Source organism: Gallus gallus, chromosome 11 (genome assembly GCF_016699485.2).
Source record: "Gallus gallus isolate bGalGal1 chromosome 11, bGalGal1.mat.broiler.GRCg7b, whole genome shotgun sequence".
Lineage (NCBI taxonomy): Eukaryota > Metazoa > Chordata > Aves > Galliformes > Phasianidae > Gallus > Gallus gallus.
This window is the reverse complement of record NC_052542.1, coordinates 13,294,007-13,310,251: the sequence shown is the minus strand read 5'-3', so window position 1 is coordinate 13,310,251 and position 16,245 is coordinate 13,294,007. Positions and strand designations below refer to the sequence as shown.

The window sequence follows — 16,245 nt, the reverse complement described above, 5'->3', positions numbered from 1 at the left end:
ACCAGCCACACTTATGGCTGTAACTTATCATTATGTTTAAGTGTTAAAATACTGTGGAAAATTCCTTTGGGCAGTAAAATTTTGAACTTTTTGCTGTACTGATGTTGCTGCAGAAGTCATTTTAAGTTTTGGGAACTATGTACACCAAACGTAGGTGTACACACAGTGTAGGTCTGAAGACAATCTTGAAAGTGATTAGGGTACTCCTGATTCTGAAAAAACTAAGATAACTTCATTGAAGAACATCTGGCAATCTAATACATTTTTGTTACTGAACAAGCAGTAGATAGGTTTCAATTTTTACAGATGTGTAATTATCCAAAATTCTTTGGTGAAAGCCTATAGCTTGCTTGTGAATTAGTACATTGGACTTTTTTAAAGTGATGAGCCTTTTATTATTCATTCTGTGTTGTAACTGAAGATGGCAACATTTTATAATCACAGAACCATAGAATGGCTTGGTTTGGAAGGGACATTAAAGACCTTCTAGTTCCAACCCCCTGCCTTGGGCAGGGTTGTCAGCCACTAGATCTGGCTGCACAAGGACCCATGAAGCTTGGCCATGAATGCCTCCAGGGATGGGGCAAACACAGCTTCTCTGGGCAGCCTATATCAATGCCTTACCACCCTCTGAGTGAAGAATTTCTTCTTAACATCTAAACTTAAAAATAAATTTCCAATTCTGATTTGCTAGTCTTTACCACTCCCCAAACAATGAAAATGTATTTCTGCTGACATAGCATGGATTTGTATCTATTTAGCTAAGCAATATCGCTTTGGGTTCAAGTAGTAGGTCCTTGCTTTGGCATTTTAAAACTCTGTTCTGTCCTACATTAGAATAACTCAAGTTCTGTGTCAATAAATTCAAATGTCATCAAAACTAGATATACTTAAACATTTCAGTGAACAAATGTCTTCTCTCCACACTCCTACCCTCTTCACCTTTCCTACAATTATGATTTTAAGCAGAAATTTGTTAGCATGTTAATTCTTAGAAAGTTAATGAAAGGCTTACATGCACAGAGGGATTTTACTGTTTTTATTCATAGAGCACCCTCTGCCTCAGTTCAGTTATGATTTATCTTGTTCAGTATTAAGACATATTAGCTGCGTAATACTACAAACACCACTCCTGTTTTAGGAAACAACTGATAACTTCATACAGTAGAATTCTCAGTCCTCCCTAACTAAATTTATCTGTGAGCACATGCAAGTACAAGCCCATAGCGCACCTACAGATTCACGCACGTTAAATATCTGGATAATTCAAAACGTAATCTACATTTCCAGTATTTGTTCAGAATATTATTTTATTCGCACAACAAAGGCATCAATAGCCAGTTCAGCTCTAAGCCAGATAATAAATGTACAAAATATCTACAATATTTTCATACTTTCACATAAAGATTTTCTTTACTTCATGGTACATTTGCTGTAGCACATGGATTAAGATGGGAACTAAATAATTTCATTGACCATATCACATTTTGCAAACCCTGAGCTGATGGTGTTTAGAACTCTCATTTAAAAAAAATAAATTAAACATCCTGCTTAAGCACAGATTTGTATCATTCTAAATGTTGTGTTTGGAAACTAGCAGAAAAAATATTTGAGATTTAAGTTTCTGTTGAAGGAAAAGGTCTTCCAAGTACATAGCAAGTTTCTGGCTAGTTTCTGGGTTGGGCTTATCATAAACTTCCCCCTGTGGCAAAGTCATCCAGTTCTGGACATTTTTTTCTTTATTTTCCCCAGATTTTTTTTCTTTTCTTTTTTAAAAACACAGATTTGTCCAAAGCAATAATTAGCACACAGTTCTTTAGTACTAAACGCATGAAAATTCAAGCATATTTTTATCAAATATACACATCTGGCAATGCTGTATGTTATTTATGGTCTTTTTTGATAAAAGCATAATTGATTCAAATGGGTGATTCAAAAATGTAATTTACAGTCTAGCATCTTGATTCTAAAGTTTTATTTTAATAACAGCCACCAAGACAGTAATCAAATTATTGGTGAGGCAAAGCTCACAATTCCACAGAATTTTTATGTCTTCATGCATTAGAGTGAAGTTCTTGCTTATCCCTGTCCTTTATCTGTGTAAAGGGGGATATTTACTCCAACTGTGCATTTTCCATTCATTGCATGATTCACTGAATCACAAAAGAAATACAAAGTTGATCAACAAGCAAGCATAATTATAAACTATTAAGTTACTTTCCTCCATTTTTATTGCAGCCTCCTTTTAAGCCTGCTTCTGAATCTGAAGAACAAATTTCTGCTCTGCATGGTGTTTTCTTCCCTTCTTTTAAGTCCCTTAATATGCCAGACCTCTCTTTTTCAGTCATATAATTACAATGATTAGACTTTTTTTCTTTCCATTCTGACTCTCGGGAACACAGAACTGTATGTAACCTTTCAGTATTGCTTTTAGGAAAACAAAGGCAGTTAATACATTTGTAAGGAAAATTACAAATGAAAGAACTCTGTGTACTTTAGGCATCAGTTCAAGTTTTCTTTCTAATAGTGTTCAGAATGATACTTAGGTGACACATTTGGAATCACATATTGCAGAAAATATAGTGGACATCTGAAAAGATCAGTTTTGTTATTAAGGTATGTTGCCATGGATTGTTTACAAATATCCAGATGTTCTTGAGTTTACCATGAGCTTGATTTGAAAGCCCAAGGCCACATGTGTACTTTGTTCCTGTTTCTCTCTGTTCTCTATAATACGTACTCTAAAAACAGGCTGTAATTTAGCAAAAAACAACAACAACAACAAAAACCCCTAACCAACGACAACAACAAAACACCATGAAATTAAGAACTATACAGGTAAAGAAAATGTATATTTGATCTTGCCAGATATAAAAGTCGTCCATGTTTATTGTTTTCTTTATACATTCTCAGAAAGAGATTACATAAACGCTGGACAAGAACAAAAATGATGCTGCATACAGGTTTAAGTCTAGTTCATGCTATACCTAAGCACATTTATGCACAGTGGTCTAGCCAAAAATAAACAAAAACAGAACCAAGACAGTTGGAACAAAGTTGAATAATACAGCAAGTTCATGACCTACTTTAAGAAAAAATTGCCTACTACTTTCACAGATGTTCACTGCTGTGAACTGGGCACGCTATTCCAGCATATGATTTCTATTTCCTTCTAATCTAAATTATAATTTTAAAAATTAAAAAAATGAAAGAAATCCATTAATTTCTGAACAAGTTCGTCTCCAATTTGAAGTAATGAGTTGTAAAACTGATGCAAAAATAAAAAGCATTTCCATTTCAAAATGGAAAATCATACTCTTTCACTCTACAAACAATGAAATAGAATACCCCCGCCACCTCGTTGGAAAGTGATACTGGCAGCTGTGTCTCTTGTAGTGAATGAAAGTAAGAAATGATCTTCATATTTACATTTTACATTGACTCCAGTAAAATATTTTAAAATCAGAAAATAGTATAGAGTGGACAAGGATTTTCCACTGATCCTTTCCCACAGTAAGCTTGTCCAGTAGTAGACGTCATTAAGATGCATTTCATTTCACTGCAGTTGGCAATAAAGTAACATTTACACAGAAATTAGTTCTAAAATATGATACTTAATAAGTAACAGCTTAGTGGTTTCTAAGTTCTTCTGGATTGTGAAATATTATTGGTCCAGTCAGTGGACGTTTGTCCCATTAAAATACATTTTATGTGTATATTGAAAATAAAGTTTCCTTACTCTTTCCTTCATCATTGTATTCTTGAGAAATTTTGTATCCCAGTAGTTTTGCCTCAAATTACTGCTTGAGCACAAATCCCCAGGTTCTCTGTTTTCAGTCCCAGTTTATTCTTGTTATCTCCTTTACTATTTCAGACAATTTAATCCTCTTTGCCAACAGCAGCAAGGAATGTAAGGCTTCTAGATGGCTCTAAAATAATATTACTTTCATCTTCTATGCTTGTCTCCATATTCAAGACACTTTTATTAAATAACTCCCCAGCACAAGCTCTACAATACATCACAGAACAGATGTTTTGAGTGTCAGTACAACAGTTATTGGGGTATTCTATTTATTTTAATGGGACCCTGGATCCCTGTAAATGCAAGGAATATTCACAAATTTACATAAGATTTTATAATGCATTTCAATGAGAAACCAGCAGAGATTCAGCTCTTCCACACTCATGTAATAAAGAAATGTTTAAGCCCAGAATCTAGAGACACAACAGAATGATTCAGCCATATGAGAAGAGATAAGAGACTTAACTTCTCAGGAGAGCCACACAATTTGATGTGGTTTTAAAACAAACTTTTACTATTAAGAATTCTTGTCAGAAATCATTTACCTCATTCCCTTCAGAAAGGAAAGATAAAAATAGCTGACCATTCCTATTTTCCTGGAATGGTCCCTATGCTCTCATTTTTGTATGTTCTTTCCCTCCTTTAGCCTGAAAATTGCAACCCATACGTACTGAGTTAACAAGATAAAGGGACTGAATTTTAGCAGAAGAAATAAGTGCAATGGTTAAAATACTCAAAGGCATGATGGTAGAAGAAAATATGACTCAGCATGCATTGTACACAGAGATCCTAAGGTCTTTCTGAGACAAACTCCTATAAAGCTGAGAGGGAAGTAAATATTTAAGAATACAGTACTTTGCTCCAAAGAGAGGCTAATGTGAAAAATTCCTACCATGTTTCAAACACACAGTACTGGTCCTAAAACACCATTTCCTCTAATACTAACTACTGTTGCCATCGGTGCCTTCTGGTCTTGTACATACTGTGGTATGTACAAACAGTACTTCCTTCATCTTTGCCTTCACTCAGTAGGAAAAATCTAAACTTCAGACATATCATGTCTACTTCAAAAGAAGTTAACTTACCATTAAAGATGCAGTCCTGCCTCGTTCATCTTCTTGTTCCTTCTTCTCAATCCTACCAAATAAGCACTCATGCAAACCTGGGCCAGATTAAGGAGTTGATTTTTCTGAAAATAAAAAAATATCTTTTATTTGAATTATGATATGGCTGCATTAATTAATTTATTCCAGCAGAAGAAAAGCCCCTGAGAATGAGAGGAATGAGGAAGGAAATAGTTAGATTTTTTCTTTCAGTTGTGGCATGGATTTAAGTCGGACTAAAGTGGCTGTATAAACATGGACTTGTACAGAAGGTGAAAAGAGGCCATCAGAATGGGTCTTGGGCCTTCATAGGATGGCTCTGACAAGAGGGCTCACTCAAATAATTGTTTTCAGTTACTCTTGGTAAAAAAAAAAAAAGAAAAAAATACAGGTGGGAAGGAGAGAACATTTATTTTACACATTTATCAGTTGTTGATCAGCACCTACACTATTGAAACCCCTAGCCCTCCTGGTCCTCCAAGTCATATAAAACCAAATAGTCCCTTTCCTTCTTCCCTCCTACCTTTTTCTATTTTCCTCTCCTATGTATCATAGAGACTCTCCTACAATGATATAACAGGAAGAACCTCAGAGGTAATACTTCCTATATCACATGAGTACAGAAGACAATAAAATGTATTCTCCTGTGTTGACTCCATCTTATTTGAGACCAGGAACATTATTAAAATACGTAGCATATGAGCATAAACTTTAAAAACAAAATGTTTCTTGACACCTTTTCAATACAAATACCCATTTGCAAGTTTGAAAGGAAAACCTTGAATTCTTAATTTTTTTTTTAACTCAAAGTGCTAATAACAAACACAGCATAGCATGGAGAGTAGCACCACAGAAAATAAACACGCTGTGCGAAAGAAGAAGGGGTGAGGGGGAGACTGTGGTGTGGTTCCTTCATCGGCTCTGCAAAATCTTGCATTTGATACATGAAGAGCTCTGTCTGAAATCATTAATAACAAAAACAATCACCAAGTGAAAGAGCAGCCTTGCAAGCAACCATCCATAAGAAGAAAGCAAGTTAATTAAACAAATCACAGGCTATCTCTAGACTGTCTCTCTCACTTTAAAGTCTTCAGTGCAGAAAAGAAATGAAAAAAAATCTCATCAAATGGAATAATCATAACAGCCTCAAAATAACCCACACATATTTCCTGATAAATCACTCCTGAAATGCTAAGTGTCTGGAAAAGCTTGGAGGGAAATTGCATCTTTGTAACAATTCCTGATTCTTGGGAGGGCTTTGGAGGAGGCTAGATCTCATTTCCCTTCACTAAAATATTTATCGCTACCACTTAAATTGTCACTTTTTAATGTAAAAATTTAATTAATCCCTAGATTCATTTCAGTTGATGTTGCAGGGCCATTTCGCTACATCTCAGAAGGCACTTAATTGGAATTGAAGGCTCAGGATTACAAACACAACATTTATCCCTTGCCAAAACCGACGAAGCTTTCTGGATAGGACCAGGAAGCCACAGCTGAACTGGAGGATTGGCTGTGCGACTGTAGCTAAAGGCAGTACTGACCCTACGCACATTACTGCCCTGATGGAAAAGGCAGCAGAGAGTTAATGGAACTGGATGTGCATTAATTTTTTTTTTTAAGATTATACACTATGATGAGATTCTTTCATCAGTTTCTATGGGTCACAGCAGCTGGTAGGAACCTTAACAGTGTCATTCCATTATAAGGCTATTATCGATCCAAAATCTAATTTGAAGATCAATTTGGATTGGAATCAGAACCCAATACGACAATGATTTCAGAACAGATAAGAGGTAATTTACTCCTCTGGGTGCCAGAAATCAATTTTTGGTTTTCTGAGCTAACCCAGCTGCCAAAAAAAGAAAAAAAGAAAGAAAAAAAAAAAAGAAAAAAAAAGAAATAGTAAAAGAAAAAAGCTGAGGATAATGCGCAAATAAAGGATTATAGTAATCCAATCTGGAGGTGATAAAAGTATAAACTTTGCTGCAAACACATATGAGGTAAACAAACATTTAATCCCAGTTAAATATCTCAGATAATGGCAAAAAGACTTCAAGTTATTTTTGATGCAATTGGCTAATACAAAACACAGCTCTGAATTCAAAGCAACTCCTTGCATTTCTCACATAATTCTTTCTGGCAGTCTGCACTTAGAAAGCTTATGTTGGGATTTGAAGACTGCGCTATTTGTATGATAGTTGTGCTGGACACCCTGGCATGTCTGCATTCAAAGTCTAATATCCAGAGTCACTCAGGCTGTTAGGAGACAAAATCCCGCTGGCTATGCTTACATCGTGGGGTTCTGTAGCCTATGTTTTTATTCTTGTCCCCACATATGCTGCCTCTTCACAAAGGAAGGAAGGAAGCTCAGAGAGCCACTGTGTTCTCTGTTTCTTCACCGTGTGTATCAAAATCCACCTTCACCAGGAACCAGGAGCTCCAGGCATGCACTGCAGCCCACATCTGCACCACACACATGGACTGTGAATCCAGTCCTGAGTTACTTCACATATTGAAGCAAAAATTTTTTGCACAAATGCGGGTGTTGTGCAGCATCTTCTGCCCACCTCAGCTAAAGGAGACGTAGAGCAATATGTATTAAGGCAGGTCCTGCCATGGGTAAGGCTGGACAAACAACAGGCAAGAGGTTGCATGAAGAACTGAAGGGACTTCTGCTCAGTGTGGCTGGCAGTGCTGAGAATTTTCGGCTCTCTACAGGGCTGGCCCTTAAGCCCTTTTCACTTTTATTAAGTGCAGATATACTGCCGAGATGTGAGACTTAGTTAGCTACATTGAAACTGGAAAGGGTTTTTTCTTTTTTCTTTTTTTTTCCTCCAGACAACCACAGTGGAATCAGTTTTATTCAGATTTGGCTGTAATTGGAGCTAGGCTCTCACTGAATCTAATTTCAGCTGGAACTAATTATGGGGGGGGGGAAAGGTCATAAATGTAAGGCGGCTGCATAACTATGTTGGAAGAATATTGACATCATATAGCATTAACTCTGCTCCTGTAAAGGCCATAAATACTCAGACTAAAAACAGCCATTAAGAGACAGAACAAAATGTACATTTTTTTTTTTTTATTAAAGGGGGAAAATGAGGGAGAAAGAAATCTGTAAAGAGAGATTTAAAATTGTACTGTAAGGAAATGCTGCACAAGAAAGGAAAAGAAATACAGATGAGACAAAATTCTTAACAGTGCTAGAAACAAACAGCACTACTGCATCTGGATTGAGACCTATTCCAAACCTAGTAGAAAAAGTCATGTTGCAGTAAGAAAACTGGTCTTATGAAATTGCTAAGACTGATAATCAAGCTAAAAGCAGCAGCATTAATTCCACTTGACCATACTGCATGAAATTGTTCAGCACACAAAGCCACACCGGCCACAGGGAGGCCTTTAACCACTGATCCACTAAGGCAGCTGGTGAGGTTTTGCTTTATTTCTCCTCACAACCCTCTTCACTGGAGAAGGGAGGTTTAATATAAGCTCAGCCCTCACCAAAACTGCTTGGATTTGCTTCTCACCAGAGCCTTGCAGGTTTAAATCTGAAGAAAATAACCGTTTTTGGTTTGAACTCAGAGCAACTCCATGTCTACAAAGTCTCAGCCAGTGGATCGGAAACCAAAGGAGAGATATTAATAGCCTCTGCCATCCTACATATTCAGAGGGATGCTCTCCCTGCTCCCCTTTGCCTTCTGTTTGTGACTGACAAGCCTGCTCCCAAACCCACCCTATGTTCCTGTGCCCTCTCAGCGCACCACCTGCCATGGCAGGCTCTGCATAGCCCTGCACAGCAACACCACTGCGACTTCACTGAGGGATGGAGCTAATGCAAATGAAAAAGAAAGATGTGTGCCTGTGGAGTACAGTAGCCTGTAAAACAGTTCAATAAGAACAAAAGGGAGACATTTTAAAAATGTTTAAAAGTTGGACAAAATTATAAGGAGTAAGGAATAAAAGTCCCATCTGCAGTCCCGCATCCACCCACACAGAGCAGCAGCAGCCTCAGCCTTGGGAAGAGGCTGTTTCCCAGTGAGGAAACGCAGAGGCAAACCCAGCCAGCACTCCTTGTAATGAATCTTACTAAATATTCCACTGAATTTTCTGACGGATTTGATTAAATGAAGAACTTACGCATTTTCTTCATACATATGTTCTCTTGTAATCAACACGAGTAAAAGCAGAATGACATTACAAATCAGAGCAAATTAGATATGCAGCCTAAATTTTGACCATAATGTGTTTCAATTAGTCAATGAATTGTTATTTATGAGTAGCTGCACACTTACTCGTCTTTTTGAAGTTAAGTGTTGCTTTGGTGTTTAGATTTCTAAAAGCTCTGTACCTAAACCACTTACATGGTTTGCTTTAGCCCCAAGGCTGAATTGTAGCAATGAAGCCAAATTAACAAACACAAAAACCTGCTAGGCATCCAGTGATGAGCTGCATTGCAACAAACCTTTGCAGATTCTGTGGGAAGTGAAAGTCATTTCTGAAACATCAACTAAAATGACAGTAACAAGTTTTTCTCTTTCCCTGTTAGCAACCCCAAAAACGTGTGACATTATCATCATTGTCTGTACCACAACGTTATAGTCAGTCAGTCTTTCCATGGAAGCTGTATGTCAGGAGATCAAACTTACTGGAAGCAAAGGCGTACACTCAGACTATGCCTGATGTCAACTCCCTCTCACCTTACTTCAGTGGGAAGCAGATTTGTACTGGTGTTGCAGGAGGAACATAAGGATAAAGCAAACAGTCTGCCTTTGACACAGTGTTTTCCAAATTGTGTTTATTGTTGCATCCATATCAACAGAAATGCATCCCTGGCTTTTTATAATAAGTACTTCTGAATAGATATCTATTGCCATTAACTGATCTCACTTATGTTTTCTCTCTGCTGTGGCTTAAAGGGGGAGAACACCTTATACTTTAAACAGAACATATGTTTAATAAAGAGGAAAGGAACAACCATTAATTCCTCAGAAATACTCATGACAGACTTAGGAAAATTTTAGAAAAAGTGGGAAGTCAAAGTGAAGCACTTCATCATCAAGAAGAAAATATTTTTTCCATAAATCTCTCTCAAGACATTATTCTACTTGCTGGAACATTAGTTCTTCAAATTGATTTTAATTACATGGCCTAAAATTAAATATGCACCACTATTAGTATGCTCTCAGGTTGAATACAGGGGGATATTCACTTTCATTCTAGTCAAGGCACTATTCCAAAGTGATTTATACTCTCATTATAGGCTGTTGCCTTTTCTATGTAAATTTGCAATCAAATATTCTAAACAGGTGATGACAAATAATTCAGGTAACTACTGCTAGCAGACAAAATCACAGTCATAGTACCTCAGAAGACTTACATCAGAATTTCACGCACACATACAAACATGCACACGAACAATCTACACAGGTACTTTTCCATGTTATTAGATCTCCTAACAACTTCTGAATACATGAACCTAACCTACATGAAATTGGTGACCAATTTTTTTTACTATGCTTAATTTAGCAAACTTCCCTCTCATTATATAAGCTATTAGGACAAAGAAGCATTAATTAACTTACTGAATTTTTGATCAGATGTTGCAATGATAATTTATCATTTTAATAGGCTGTTCCAGACTAGCTTTTTACAAATGTTTCACAGAGTGAACCAACAAATTAATATAACAAATATAATGCTTTCGCATGACTCAAATACTACACACCGCTGTGCTGTTGAAACACCCTTTCAATGCAACAGTGTAACAGATAAGCATCTTTCCTATACACTAAGTCCTTTATTGATACACCATTGATTGATTAAATCCCACAGGTAGTGCTTCTTTGTAATTCAAATATTTTTTTTTAGCCATAATCCCAATGGGGCACACATATCTGCCATGCCTGAGCAGAGGCAGAGAATTAATGTCCTTGATCCACACCATACTCTTGCTTCATACAATTGCTGAAGAAATGTTAGAGATTTAGAGACGCCCATGCCTCCAGTTTCTCAGTCCCTTCTGAGAGCTCCCCTCTCCTCTCCCCTGAGGTCTCCTGCCTCCTTTCAATGTGTACATGGTGTGAAATTCAGGAACCTCAAGCCCCAGAGGGCCCACACAACATCTTTTTCCTTCTGGCTCTTTCCAAAATAAGTTTGTCTTTCTCTCTTTTCAGAGAGGCTACCTGGCCCCTCAGATAGTTTATACCACCATTGCTCTCACCATTACTTTCTTTTGATACAAACTACATTTCTTTGACATTGCCTCGTTCAACAAACACAGGGCAGTATATTTATAATAACTAGGAACAAACACAAATCAAACCAAAACTAAGCCACACTATTTTGAACTAAGTCATACTCTTTCTTTCCCCAGTGGCTACAGAGCAAGACAACACGATTAAGAGATCTTAGCGCAATGGATCACTCTGACATACACAGGTGTTACAACGAGGAGTGGTATATAAATGGTATATGGAAAAGAAAACTCCAGAGAATCAGGGGGAACTAACTTGTTCTCTCACAGCTAACTGTATTTCTCTACACCAAACTCATCTCAGAGCAGAATGGAATTCAGGAACATTAGGATGCCAAACCACAGAATGCTTGAATTCAGTATATCTAGGTATTATAAAGTCTCACAGAAACAAGAAAAGAAAGAGATTGCCTTTTCCAGATTCAACACTTCTCACTCTTCACTGTCTACCTCTGCATGTGATTGCTAGTCTTTTAAAATTCCAGCCTTAATGAAATAGGTAAGCTGTAGAAAAGATTAAGCTGGAAAATACAGCAGGAATACAGAATGAGGACAGGTGATTGATCTTTGAGTGGATATCCAACAGTGCAATGAAATTCTCAGGCTGCTTCTTCTTTATTTCAAAATGGTTTTGATTCAGAGGGATTTTATAGCAGCTAAATCATGCAGTTGGCACAGATTGTGCAAGCTTTTCAGCATGTTATACTCTGAAAGATGTCACATTTGGCAGAGGCTGTAAAGCTCCGTGAATTTATTGTTGTTTCCCATTGAACACCAAAATCCAGAGCATCAAAAGATGATACAGCACACGTTACAACACTATTGTGTTGAGTCACCTGCAACCCTGTCTAGCACAAACCACCGATGGGATGCTATGAAAGGCCAAATGGAAGCCACCTGGCTATGAGAGAAGAAAAAAGTCTGTCTGTGTGTAGATGAGTATGTGACAGTTGCAAACAGTCCGTGGCTCTGCAGACATACTGCGCGTGGGCAATTCCACTTCCTTGCAAATCCACCTCATTCTTTTAAATGAATGCATTTCAAAACATCTCCCAGATGTAACTTTACTTATGGGAGTAGTATCTTTAGAGTCGGGAGGACTTCTCATGCATGCCAAATTACAGACATGCTTAAGTATTCCCAGAATCAGAACCACGTACTGGGTGTTTAATTACTTAATCTACGTGTTATGGACAATTGCCTTTCTCATAGTAAACAAGAGACTGCTCTATCAGCAAGTTTAGCTTGTGTAAGCATAGCACTAATCAGCTCTATATCAGAAGTGTGCAAAGATATAAGAAATAAGACCAAAATAATTTAGATTCTTTTGTGTTTTTGTTTTAAGCTGTCAATAAACCAAACTTAAATTTCATTATATCTTAGTAATCTCTAATAAACTCCAACTGAAAGTCAGTCCATTTTCAGACAAAGTGGATCCGAAAAAATCTGACTAGAAACAGATGAGAGTGATTTCTTTAACATCTATTTTACTTTTCTGCTCAGCTTGAACTAATTGCAACCGTTACAGAGCATGCTTGCAAAATATATGATAAATTAAAAAATCAAATACAAAGCCACTTCCTCACTGATCAAGACGCACATATGTACACAATCAACAGGAAAAACTATTTGAAAAGTTATTAGGAATCCTCTGAAATGAATATAAGGCACAGCTTCCCTCTTATTACTGCCTACAAATCTACCAACTCAGACAGAAATTGCTATATTTGAAGATTCTGGAAGTCCCTTTTTTTAATAAGCTCCTTTTTGAGAAGCTTGTGCTTTTGTTTTCCAACTCTGAAAATGTAGTTTGGAATGCAGTATCTCAGTAACTACACGGCCACCACCTGAGTAGTTTATACTATGAGCAACAGCAAGAAACTTCAAAAGAATGTTCTGACAATCAGATTAACTTTGCAGAGAGTCTATTCTCACTACTTTAGGATATACAGAAGTAGCATTAATAGAGTTCAAGGTGTGCAACTTCTCTGTGTGTTAAGAGCATTAGAAAGGTTTTACTATGTACATCACAAATAGGTAAAGCACATCCAACATCCAAGTTTCTCATTATAGGAAAGATGATATTAGATTGTTATTCACAGCAAGAGAATGTCACACTTCTCTGTATGCTCTAGTTCAGCACTTTTCTAATTTCCCAGACCTCAATTTACATTTGTCAGAGTTTGAAGTTAGATGATATTGGTCTACTCAGAAAATGAGTTAAAGGGGAGAGAGGTCATTCACCTTTTGGGCAGCGCCATACTTTGATGATGCATAAATAAAGCACAGCACAAGTGTGTCAGCAAAAAAAAAAAAAATGCATGTCCTAAAGCCCTCTGATGCAAAGGATGATGTTTGTTAGAAACAGAAGGTTAAATATGTAGAAACTGTAAGGCTGAAGTGACGATGTGAAGAGACTCGGGTAATGTCTTAGCAGAAACCCACCTTGTCATTCACTGTGACTTTACAGACACAGAGGTTTCAATGGATTACCAATGCTGATCAGTGAAGGTATATGGAAATTATGAGCTAAATTGATAGCTGCCTATGGTATATGAGCCCTAAGGAACTGGCATTCACAGTTGGCCTGATAAAAAGATCTGTCAGCAGTTTCATTGCTTTAATGAGTCAGACAAGTCCCCTATGTTAATCTCCAATAAAGGGGTGCTTGCGTTCCCTGTGCTTATATGTTCATACATCCTGAAGATCACGTACATGTTGCTGACTGTTACTTCAGGTAGGGAAAACTTAGCAAATATTTCGTACCGAGCATTAAAAAACATATTGTTAAAAGTGAATGGTATAGCTAAAGAACACTGGATGCATTACTAAATTTGCCCAAACATCAACTCGAAAACGTTTCAGAACTTTTTCCAGATATCTGACAAAGGTTCATTCACATTTTTTGCTGAAGTTTAGAATTTGTTGAAATTATGTGTTATCTTGCCAAAGCACCTCTATATGAGAACAGAATTTAATACACTCTTAAGTACTCCCACCTTTCTATTTGGACATTTTGCCAATTACTTGTACACATACTGAAAATTAACATCAGAGTTTGTCTGCACAGACAAGAACTCAAACATGTTACGTACGTGGCAGACAAACGTCAGCACCCAGTTTTAGACGTTCACACACATGCTTTGTTTAAATCTAACAAGTCAAACAGATGTTTACTTGCACATAGCATTCTCTCTATTGTATGGCAATAGCACATAGTGAAAGAAAGCAAAATCTTAAACCAGACAAAAAAGTCACAAGAAGAGTGAAGTTTTGAGCTAGAACAATGAATTCATTAAACCAAGACAAACAAACAAAACCCTAAACTGTTAAAACAAGGCATTTGAATAGTAACAACTGTTAAAATGAGCTCTGAAATCTCCATGCGACATAAGATTTTTATTGGCAAACAATTAAATCTCTCTTTAAGTGCACTTTCTCTGTAGAACCTAATTTATAATCTTATCAGGCATGTCTCTCAGAAGAATTTGCCAGTAGTCTAAGTCTTTATCTGCACAATGCAGAATACTAACAATTGTCTTGTATGTTTGTTTCCAATGTCAAAGACTGAGATTCCAATTTAAGGTTCTGACTGCCTTCAGAATTTGATATTATTTTTAACGTGCTGTCACTTTTGTTCACATATTGTGCCAGAAAAAGAAAATAAAGGAATAATAAAACTGTGTTGATGGTAAGAGAGAAGGAAAAAGGTGATGTACTCAGGAATCAGTTTGCTATAGCTCATCTGCTGTTTTATCATTTTTTCTGTTAACCTCCAGGGCCCTATTTTGTTTCAGCCCTACTCATTAGGATTTAAGTTTTACAATAAGCATTAAAATAAAGGAAGTTAGAAGCAAGGTGGAATTAATAGAGTGCATTTTATGTATATTGCATCCAATTATGAATTTGTGAAACCTGTGGTAGGTATGCCTGCCTACACATACAACTCTGGGTGTATGTGTATTTTCCACTGGTTAGTTCTCAAATCTATCTCTGATTTTTCTATAAATCTGTAATAACTTAATCTTTCCTCACCACAGATTCATACCACGGAGCGTGTTTCTATCTAGAAAGATAGACAGTGACTTTAAGCAATTGTTTTAGTTCTAGAAACTGCTAACCTACACTCAGTTTAGCAGATCTCGCAAGAAAACAAAGAGAATTTTTCTTTAGCAACCAAATCATATATCTCTACAATGTTATTTCCTTCCATTTCTCTCAGTCTAAGTTCTGAAATTCTTTAAGAAACAGAACCACTGTAGTTACACACATTATTACCCTACAGAGTATTTGTTTCAACAACAAAATTTTTCAATCCCACATAAAATTCCTCCCCCCAGTTCTTTTAACATCAAAAGGATACAGTTCTATTTCAACTGTCCCCTCCCCTTTTATTTGGCTCAGAACACCTGATGGCTAATTCCCAGCTGAGATAATTAGTCCTTGGTTATCACCAGTTACATTTTCACCTGTTCAACTTGCAAATGTCTACAAATTCGAGTTTTCCAATTAGAGTTGTAAGATCCCTATGCCATACAGTTAGGGTGCATTTTTTTTTTCTACAAGGCAAATCACTTTTCACTTACACACTCTGCGTACTGAGTTTCATGTGGTAATAGTGCTTTAAAAATTACAGTGTTTTTCACAGAATAGACCTGTCATTGCCCTACCTCCTATCAAGCCCAGATGGCTGCTACCATAAAGGAGAGAAAAAACAGAAAAGGGAATTAAATGAAACCCTCTCCTTAATAAGTATCCAAGTCAATTTAAATAGTTCAATTTCATTTTTACACCAGAGTCATGCCCTAGCATTAAGGCATGAAGAACATTCTCAGTCTGCTAATAAGCCCCATGACACGTTGAACTGATATTTCAGTAAGTAGAATAACTGCAGTTTATTTTTAACTTCAGTGGCATGAAGCTGTAGGTAAACTGCATTAGAGGTAGCAGCCCAGTGCATTAGGTCTGAGTTTACCTTCAGCTGAACTTAACGAGGTACCTTCTGACTAAAACCATCACAAAATGATACTTTAAATTTGGAGGAGGTACTTCTGGAAGCACTGTTTTAAATCCTCAAAGCA

The 16,245-nt window shown here is 36.8% G+C and overlaps 1 long non-coding RNA gene across 2 annotated transcripts in view; it reads right to left on the bottom strand.

Annotated features, from left to right (window-relative positions):
• The window catches only part of LOC121111691, a 282,447-nt gene that overhangs the window by 176,455 nt on the left and 89,747 nt on the right, over window positions 1-16,245 (bottom strand). For both annotated transcript variants that reach the window (XR_006931190.1, XR_006931191.1), the window contains exon 2: window positions 4,888-4,991. This is a non-coding gene — a long non-coding RNA (uncharacterized LOC121111691). The remainder of the gene's footprint in view (window positions 1-4,887; window positions 4,992-16,245) is intronic.